This window comes from Columba livia, unplaced genomic scaffold (genome assembly GCF_036013475.1).
Source record: "Columba livia isolate bColLiv1 breed racing homer unplaced genomic scaffold, bColLiv1.pat.W.v2 Scaffold_216, whole genome shotgun sequence".
Classification (NCBI taxonomy): Eukaryota; Metazoa; Chordata; class Aves; order Columbiformes; family Columbidae; genus Columba; species Columba livia.
This window is the reverse complement of record NW_027043253.1, coordinates 226,878-237,229: the sequence shown is the minus strand read 5'-3', so window position 1 is coordinate 237,229 and position 10,352 is coordinate 226,878.

Here is a 10,352-nt window from a genome sequence, read left to right as displayed (position 1 = left end):
AATAAATTTTGACTTAGTCTTGTAAGTAACAGAAGTTTTATTTCTAATCAAGCAATAAGCAAAGACAGCGCTGGGTGCGGCCTAGAGACCTCAGTCTCCCTTGCGGCACACGCACACAGCTGATTCAGTTCTCTGGTTCTTATAGTCCATCTCTGGTCCACAGCTTCCGGGTGTAACTTTTCACTCATGTTGAAGGCTCGTATCATGTGAGCGTTGACTGCTGTGTAGCCAGTTTCGATCGCCTTACTTTGGTTACTTATGAGGTAAATACATCAAGCAGGACAAAGCAAGTAAGAACTCAAACAAACATCTCCTTGTAAGGTAAATACATCAAGCAGGACAAAGCAAGTAAGCATACAAACACTTCTCAGACCTCAAACAAACATCTCCAGGAGCTTTAATGAACAAACATTTCTCGGAACTGCTTGTTACAATTTCCCCCTTTTCTATTTTGTTACTTTTTTTGTTCGTTAAAGCGTTGCAACTCTTGACCACTTAATACTAATAATTCGGTGTCGTTTTGATCATGCAATTTCTCATATTTTGCCTCAATCAACATCAAGTGAGCGGCTTCTAGTCTGCCTTTCACGATCGCTATTACTTTATTTAAGATACAAGGTCTGAATGTTAATACTAGGATTAAAAGAATCAGTGGTCCTGCTATAGTGGATAGGAGGGTTGTAAGCCAGGGTGATTGTCTGAACCAGTTCTCATACCAGCTCTGCCGAGATTCATATTCTTTTTTTCGTTTTTCTATATTTTCTCGTAGTTTATTCATTGTGTCTCTTACTAGTCCTGTGTGATCGGCATATACACAACACTCTTCCCTTAAAGCCGCACAAAGTCCTCCTTCCTTAAGAAATAGTAGGTCCAAACCTCGTCGGTTCTGTAAGACTACTTCAGACAGAGATCTTACCGATTTTTTCTAGCGCACTTATAGATTGCTCTATCCTTAACAGGTCTTCATCAACGGCCACCCTTAGTGCTGCAAATTGGTGGTTCTGACTTACTATTGAGGCGATGCCGGTTCCTGCACCCGCCGCACTAAGGGCTAGTAGGGCGCCTACAGTTATGGCAGTAACTGGTTCTCTTTTTACTAACTGGTGAGTTACCACGATTTCTTCATATCCCTTTGGGTGATAGGTAATTTTAGGAATAACTACCACTTGTATGCAAAACTCTTCTAATAGTTTTATATATTTCATGGAAACACAGGGTGAGCCCGCTTTTTGAACATATCCACTTAGAGTTATTAACTGGTATTATCCAATCGCTGGGCCTCCTAATTCTTGTTATCCGTTGACCGGTGCGTGTTCTGTTCATGCATAGGTGTTGTTTTTCAGGGGGTACCTTACCAATGCATATCCCCTTACCCCGCACTTGCTGCAATGAGATTCCCTGGGTCTCATTACTCCATTTACAAGAGTCAGGATTTGTTCCATTGGCAAGTTTAGGTGTTGCTCCGAGCCCAATGGCCTCAAAGTATGGCGGTTTTGGATCAAAACACAACCAACATTCTAGCGTTAAATTTGGATAGGTCCTGTTGATAACCTGATAACTTGCATTCATTAGGGTCCAAAGTGAATTTTCGTTAGTATTAGAGTCTTGTGTGTTTTCAAGACCATCTGTTATTGTCTTGTTAATTTCTAATTCTTCGGTTATTACTACATTGGGACCTATTGGTTGGGCTCTTTCTTCAGGCGCAGGTTCTTTCTGGATTTTTATGAGCCCTCCTCGATCCTTTCCTGGTTCCCAATATCTGACTCCCCAAATTTTTCCTAGTGTCCATCCTTGGTGCTCTGGTTGCAGGGCTGTGAGTGTCAAATGTGTACAACTACCTGGGTTTATTGTACCTCCGGTTGAGTCTCACTTAGGAGGTTGGCAACCGCTGGGCCCCCAGGTTATATTCAAAAACTTATCTCGCACAACCGGTTTCCAGTCTGAAGCAATTGTCTCACAACCCCAATATGCACAATAATACTCATTAGGATAGTTGCAGTAACTCTTCCCTGGATTGGAAGAGGGACAAACATAATAACCTTTTTGATCTAAGCATGGTTGTATAGGTGCTAACTGACAAAGGGTTACAGAAAAACTATGGGATCCTACTGTAATATTCTCTTTAATCACTCGGCTTTCTTCTATCTGAATTAGGGTCCATTTGTATGGTCTATGTGCTGACTCCCTATTACTGGCCATTAGTAATAATATTAATACAGCATACCAGGTGGCGTTGCATTTGCCTAGGTTCAGCTTGCTTTGATTTTGCAATTTGTTGTGCTGCCTAGCACTGGGGTAGTTCTCCCAACATTGCTGCACAATTCCATTCGGGTTTCTGCCCCCACTTTGTGTTATTCCTCTGCCTCACCCGTCGACTCGGTTGCTTCGAGCCACGGGGTAAACCATCTTCTCGGCAGCAAGAATATTCTTCAGGAGGCCCCGAATGTTTCCGGCAACTGCACCGTCGCTTGTAAGCTTCCCAGTTGCAGCTTTTTACCAAGGGAGAATGGCACGTTATTTCTTTTACAGTGGTTCGACAGCACACTTTTACTATCTGTAATTTCAGAGGAGTTGGCTCATTATGGTGGAAACAAAACCGTTCAGGTCGTACTCCATAGACATATATGTTCCACCAACTAGGATCTTTGGTCTCGATTTCTTCTCGTAAGACTTTAAGTTTTAATGCTAATTCAGTAATTTCTTGTTCAATTGAATAACACTGATTACAAGTTCCTCGAGGGGGAATACCGTCTAGGCAATGCAACCACCAGTTTTTCCTGACACACTGTGCATTTAAAGCATACAAACGGATAACAGTTGCAACCTATGTTATCACATTTAACGTTATAATCCTTACAAATAGGGTATTTATAATCAGCTTTATCGTTTTTCTGTACTTGCACGATACAGGTTGGTAAGTCCAAGTCCATTTATTGCTTCCTCAGTTTAATCCTTAAAGGGTCCTCTGTGGATTCTGCAGTCCACGTGTTGGTCTTGATCGGGCCTTTCACTCGACTGGCGTGTGTCCACCCCTTCTCAGCGGTCCGAATAGCTGTTTCTGTAGTGAGTAAAACAACATAAGGTCCCTCCCATCGAGGGGTTAGTGATGCCTCCTTCCAGGTCTTTATAAGCACTTTATCTCCAGGTTCTAGAGTATGTATTTTTATGTCTAAGGGCGGTCGTTGTACCACTAATCCTTTTTCCCAAAGGTATTTTCTTCGCTTTAATAACTGTATTAGATAATTCTTTATTTGGAAATCCTTTATTTCTGGGTGGTCCTGTGGTATTTCTAAATCATAGGGCATACCATATAACATCTCGAAAGGTGAGATCCCGAGGTCTGTTCTCGGCTGCGTTCTTATATTTAATAGTGCTAAGGGCAAACACTTTACCCATGACATTTTGGTTTCTATCATCAGTTTTGTTAGTTGTTTCTTTATCTCTCCATTCATTCGTTCTACTCTTCCTGAACTTTGTGGATGCCATGGAGTATGATATTGCCAATTGGTACCTAGTGCCTGGAAGGTCTCTGTAATAATCTTTGATGCAAAGTGTGGGCCCCGGTCGGAATCAATGGCTTCAATTATTCCACATCGGGGAATTATTTCTTCTAACAGTATTTTTGCTACTGTACGTGCAGTAGCTCTAGCTGTTGGGAATGCCTCCACAAAGTGTGTAAGGTGGTCTACTAGCACCAACAAATAACGGTAACGTCCGCCCTTGGGTAGTTCTGTAAAATCAATTTGTACTTTTGAGAACGGTCGAAATGTGAGTTCCCTCCCACCGGGAACTCGTTTCTTTATTTGCTGTTTATTCACTCGCTGACAGGTGAGGCACTTTTCAACAATTCGTTTTGCTATATTGTATGCTCCTACACAAGCATACTTTGTAGCAAATTGATCTACTAATGCCTGCGTTCCCCAATGTGTGATATCATGTAATCTGTTCATTATACTAATTGCAGTTACTTTTGGAACTACTTCCCTCCCATCTTTTAGCTTCCACTGTTTGCCTTGCTGCTTTGCTCCTAATTTAGCAAGCTTCTCTTGTTCTACAGTGCTAAAAACGTATATGCCCAGATGACTGGGACACCATTTATCTCTTAGGCCTAGGCAGGTGCATGGAATGGCGTCTACATTAAATTCTTTCCAACATTCATAGCAAGGGTAATCATTTTCCCACATCGTCCCTTGCCCACAGTTTGGGCAGTCTTTTCTTAGTTCCTTTGGGTCTGGAATCTCACAAGTCAATCTCTTAAGATTTAATAAGGCCGCCTTTCTTGCTTCTTCGTCTGCAAGGTTATTTCCCCTAATAATGGGATTCAGACCTTTCTGGTGCCCCTTTACATGAACCACTGCTATTGCTCTAGGTTTTCTTATTTCTTGCAAGATTTGTATAATCAGTCCTTGATGTATTAGATTTTTTCCTTGTGAATTTATCAGTCCTCGTTCTTCCCATATTTTGCCAAATGTATGTACTACTCCAAATGCATACTTTGAGTCTGTGTATATAGTCCCGCTACCCGTGCCAATTAATTGCAAGGCTCTTAGAACAGCATATAATTCGCAAGCTTGTGCAGACCATCCAGGGTTTAGTGGTCCTGATTCTAGGACTTCATGAGTTTTCCCATTTATTATTGCATATCCTGACTTTCGCTTTCCTTCCACCACCCGGGAGGAGCCATCTACAAATAATTTTTCTCCTTCTGATAACTCTTCCTTTTCTAGATCAGGTCTTATTTTGGTTTGTTCTTCAATTACTTGCAAACAATTATGTGTCAATTCTACACTAGGTTCTCCGTATAGGAATTGTGCAGGGTTCTGTAAAGAGGTGCTTTCCAAAGTCAATTTTGGGGATTCAATTAGAATAGCTTCATATTTTAATAACCTAGAATCCGTTATCCATTTTTCGGATTTTTGTTGCAGCACCCCTCGTATATTGTGCGGTGTTAATACATGCAGATCCCCTCCAAATGTTATTTTCTGCGTTTCTTCCACTAATAGTGCAGCTGATACTATTGCCTGTAAACATGTAGGCCAACCCCTACTAACGGGGTCCAACAATTTGGATAGGTAGGCTACTGGTTTTTTATGTCCAGCCCACTCCTGCGCTAATACTCCATATGCAGTTCCTGAGTCCACATTAGTAAATAAATAAAATGGCTTTTGTGTGTCTGGTAGACTTAACACAGGGGCACTCACCAGTTCTTTCTTAATATCGTTCAGTTGTTCCTCATCTTGTTCTGTCCATTGTACTAATTTTTCCTGTGTTAGTTTTTTGTACAAAAATTTCACTTTCTTTGTATAGTTTTCGATCCAATGTCTGCAGTATCCAGTCAGTCCTAATATTTGTCTTATCTGCCTCTTAGACTTTGGGGCCGGTAATGACAGGATCCCTTTTATTCTTTCCGGGTCTAAGTGTTTGGTCCCCCTGCTTAAATAGTGCCCCAGATATTTTACTTCTTGTTCGACAAACTGAAGTTTACTTTTTGATACCTTGAGTCCCTGTAAACTAAGGAAATTTAATAACCTTATACTCTCTTGTCTAACCCCCTCCTCATCCTGCCCTGCCAACAATAGATCGTCCACATACTGTATTAGCACCACTTCAGGGCTACGTTCATATTCCTGTAAAATTTGTTCTAAAGCTTGCCCAAATAAGTTGGGCGATTCCGTAAACCCCTGGGGAAGTACAGTCCAGTGTAACTGTTGTTTTCTATGAGTATCTGGGTCCTCCCACTCAAAGGCGAAATATTTTCTACTTTCCTCATCCAATGGGCAAGCCCAGAAGGCATCCTTTAAGTCTATTACACTATACCACTTATCATCCGGGCTTAGATGACTCAGGAGGGTATGCGGGTTAGCTACTACAGGAAATCGGCTCACAGTCCTTTTGTTTATCTCCCTCAGGTCATGTACCAGCCTCCATTTCCCATCTTTTTTTCTTACAGGTAAAATGGGGGTGTTAAAAGGAGACATACAAGGTTCAAGCAAGCCTTTTTCTAACAATCTCTCTATTTCTGGCTTCAACCCCCTTCGACCTTCTTCAGATATTGAATATTGTCTTACCCGAATGGGTATTTCTGGGTTAGAGATTTTAACTTTAAAGGGCGTTATGTTCAGTTTCCCTACTGAATCCTCTGTATACCACACTTCAGGATTAATTTTTTTCTCGTCTTCCACTTTGAGGGGACATAATCTTATCCGAATTTCTTTCCCTATTACTTCTAAATTGATACCCAATTTGATTATTAAATCCCGCCCCAAGAGATTATATTCAGCTTCTGGAACTAAAAGCAAATTTCCCACTCCTATTTTGGAGTCGGTTTTGATAATTACCCCCTTTATAACGGGAACACGAAATGGCTCCCCTTTTGCCCCAATTACTTGCATGGTGTCGGAGGATATTTTGCATCCCCTGGGCAAGGCTTGTATGGTAGATCGCTCTGCCCCGGAATCGACAAGAAATTCAATTTCTTGCTGCTGGGGGCCCACTTTCAATTTTATCAAGGGCTCTGTTCCTTTTTGGGTCCCCAGCAAAAAGAGCCCCTGACACCCCTATTCCGCTTTAAACATTTTCTCATCCGCCATTTTCTTCCTACAGTTCCGCTTAATATGCCCTTTCTTTCCACAGTAAAAACATTCTATCAGCTCACCCCGTTCCATTGTAGTCTCGTTATTAAGGGGTCTTATCTTAGGACTAGGCCCCTTATACTCTGCCCTTCGATCTTTGGATTTCTGAGCTGTACCTTCTCTGACTGCCGCAACCATCATTCGTACAGTCCTCTGCTCTTTTTCATCCTCTCTCCTGACATACACTTTCTGAGCTTCCCTTAGTAGTTCATCTAATCCACGATTTTGCCAATCCTCAAGTTTTTCCAGTTTCTTCCGAATATCCGTCCAGGATTTTGCTACAAATTGCGTTTTTAACAACGCTTCCCCTACCAGGGTACTGGGATCTAATCCCGAGTATAACTGTAAATTCTTTCTAAGCCGTTCTAGCCATTCTGTGGGCGTTTCATCTTTTTTCTGGTGTTCACTAAACACCTTTCCAATGTTCTGCCCCCTCGGTACAGATTCTCTAATACCCTGGACTAATATAGTCCACAGATCTTGCATGTGACCCCTGTGTAATGGGTCCTGGTTATTCCAGTCGGGCCTTTGCAGCGGCCATTTAGTGTCGGCTGCAGGACCCTGTTGATGCTGTTCATCCCAGATTCGCATACCGGCTCTACAGATCATTCCCCTCTCTTCGGCAGTAAATAATATTCCTATGATTGCTTGCAGTTCATCCCACGTATATGTATTAGGTCCTAAGAATTGATCAACTCGCTCCGCTACTCCTAGCGGGTCCTCTAATAGACTCCCCATTTCCTTTTTAAAATCTCTAACGTCTCGAGAATTGAGGGGCACCACCACATACCCCATTCCCGCCTGTGGACCTCCCATCGCAATTTCTCGCAACGGATATAATTGTCCCGTCATCTGGTACTGCTGCTGTCTAGTCTTACTACGGGTGACGGGTCCTGTGGGTTGATTAAGGTCCGTTTCCTCCAGGTTCGGTGCCAGCGGTGGAGCACTTGGACTAGGGGCCGGCACCGGGGGTGGTGGCGGCGGCACATAAGGTGGGGGTGCTACGGAAATTCCTCATGCCGCTTGTTTCTTTGTTTATTGTGCCTCTTATCCCCCTTTTCTTTTAACGGATACAGATTGATCCTAGTCTCTGACCCTATCCATAAGCGTGCATAATCGCTCTCCTCTTGACTAAATGGTTCCTTTGAGTTAACATAAAGGTTCAAGGCTTGGCAAATCCAATCCTCAAAGGATCCGAACACTGGCCAAAACAGGTGGTCCTTACGAATTTCCTTACCACCCCAAACTACCATACAATAGTGTATCATTTTTGTTTTACTCTTACCCCGTCTAGAGGGGTAATCATTCCAATATTTAATCATCAATCCTAGTGGACTATCCTGGGAGATTGATGGAAGTTTCGCTTGCGAATCCCCACCCATGGGACCAGAAGGTCTACTTTTCTTCTGTCCCATCTTCCAGGGTACACTCACGCACACTCACACACGCTCCCCTCGTTCGTGACTCGCTCCCTCGCGGGCTACGAGAAATGCACTACTGGAGGGTCCGCACTCGCTTCGCCCGCAATTGGACGTCTCAGTCGTCGTACCCCAGGAATCCCAGCCCCAACCTGAGTGGAAATCCGGCCTATACTCACGCGTCCTGCGTCTTCACTCGGGTCTTCGTGCACAAAGTTTAAGGGGCTGCCGGCGTTTACTTTGCTTATTGCAATTTAGAAGGTTCGTCGGTGAAGGGTGGCGACAAAATCCTCCAAGGGCCACTAGAAAAAGAAGCGGGGCGCCTCCCTCAAAAAGGATCGCCGCCGAATATCCTTCATCCGAGTCACGGCACCAAATTGTAATAAATTTTGACTTAGTCTTGTAAGTAACAAAAGTTTTATTTCTAATCAAGCAATAAGCAAAGACAGCGCTGGGTGCGGCCTAGAGACCTCAGTCTCCCTTGCGGCACACGCACACAGCTGATTCAGTTCTCTGGTTCTTATAGTCCATCTCTGGTCCACAGCTTCCGGGTGTAACTTTTCACTCATGTTGAAGGCTCGTATCATGTGAGCGTTGACTGCTGTGTAGCCAGTTTCGATCGCCTTACTTTGGTTACTTATGAGGTAAATACATCAAGCAGGACAAAGCAAGTAAGAACTCAAACAAACATCTCCTTGTAAGGTAAATACATCAAGCAGGACAAAGCAAGTAAGCATACAAACACTTCTCAGACCTCAAACAAACATCTCCAGGAGCTTTAATGAACAAACATTTCTCGGAACTGCTTGTTACAGATTTGTTCAACATTAACAATTTTGGCCATCACTTATTACAAGGGTGACCGTGCTGTTCGACACGGGGTTGTTCTGCTGAACAGCTCTGGGAAGAACTGGAAGGTTCTTTTCCTTCCCCCCCCTCGCCTTGTGAGGTAAACCGTGGGGAGCCAGTGGTTTCTGCAGCCCCTGAACTGTTGGCAGCCAGCGGATCTTTCGCCCGTTTCTCTTGCAGGACATGTTCCCTGTGGCCTCATCTGCCACCCCGACAAGGAGCACATCCTGTACCCCCTGGGCTGTACGGTGCTGATTCAGCACCTGGGCACTACGAAACAAGAGTTTCTTGCACGGCCACGCCGATAACGTGTCCTGCGTTGTCGTGTCCAGGGATGGGATGTACGTCGCTTCAGGACAAGTCACCTGCATTGGATTCAAGGTGGGTAATGCTCTGATTTTAACCGCTTAGTATTGACCAGAGAAATTGGAGTTGGCTTGCCAGTGGTGGGAACACCTTTCGTTTATTTTTTCTTTTGTTGGAAAATAAATATCTGCAATGGGAAGATGTTGAAGGGAATGGGAAATTGTAGTTACTCCATTGCTGGATGTGCCTTTATGTTTTTGTAAAACATGAAGCAGTCTCCCTAGGATTGAGGGATTTTTAGTTCCAGTCCTTTTTATCCAAAGTGTTGTGGGCGTGTGGCAGCCAAAATCTCATTAGACATTAATTAATAAATGCTGGTTTATTTCAAGTGAGACCTGAGTTCCAGAGCTGCTTAGGACTTTCCAAAGCCCTTGACAGGTACCTACCTGCATTTTCAGACCTCTGAAGTTCTTTTCGTTTTATTTTTGCCTATTTGAAAGACCTCAAGACACTTGGAAGGGATCAGGTTTTAGTGCTTTCAGTATTTTAAAACCTAAGTCAAATACTCAGTGTCTCAGGGTAAATGTAGGTGCTGAAATGAAGCAGAGCTACTCAAGTGCTCAGCTGGAATAATGCTTCTTACAGCACCCAGTCTGAAGCCTCTTTGTGTCAGGGGTGCCTAGGGCTGCAGAGAAGCTTGGGCTGGGCTCCTTCTAACAACTTTCCTGCCAGAGAACGTTGTTCTCCCTGATCCTGCGAGTTACAGCTCATGCTCTGCCATCCCCCCCTTCTGCTTTGCCCCGCAGGCAGACGTCATCCTCTGGGATTTCCCAAAGCAGGAGTTACTTGCTCGGCTCTCGCTGCACGAGGGCAAAGTCGAGGGACTCTCGTTCTCGCCCAGAGGCATTTATCTTGTGTCCCTGGGAGGCCAGGACGACGGCAGGTAAGGATTTCCGCTTCTTGGCACAAGATTTTTGACAAGAATCAGATTCTATGGGCGGCCTGAGACGTTTTTCCAGGGAGGGTGGTGAGAGCCTGTCCCGGGTTGGCCAGAGAGGTGGTGGCTGAACCATCCCTGGAGACATCCCAGGCCAGGCTGGACGGGTATCTGAGCACCCTGAGCTGCTGAAGATGTCCCTGCTCATGG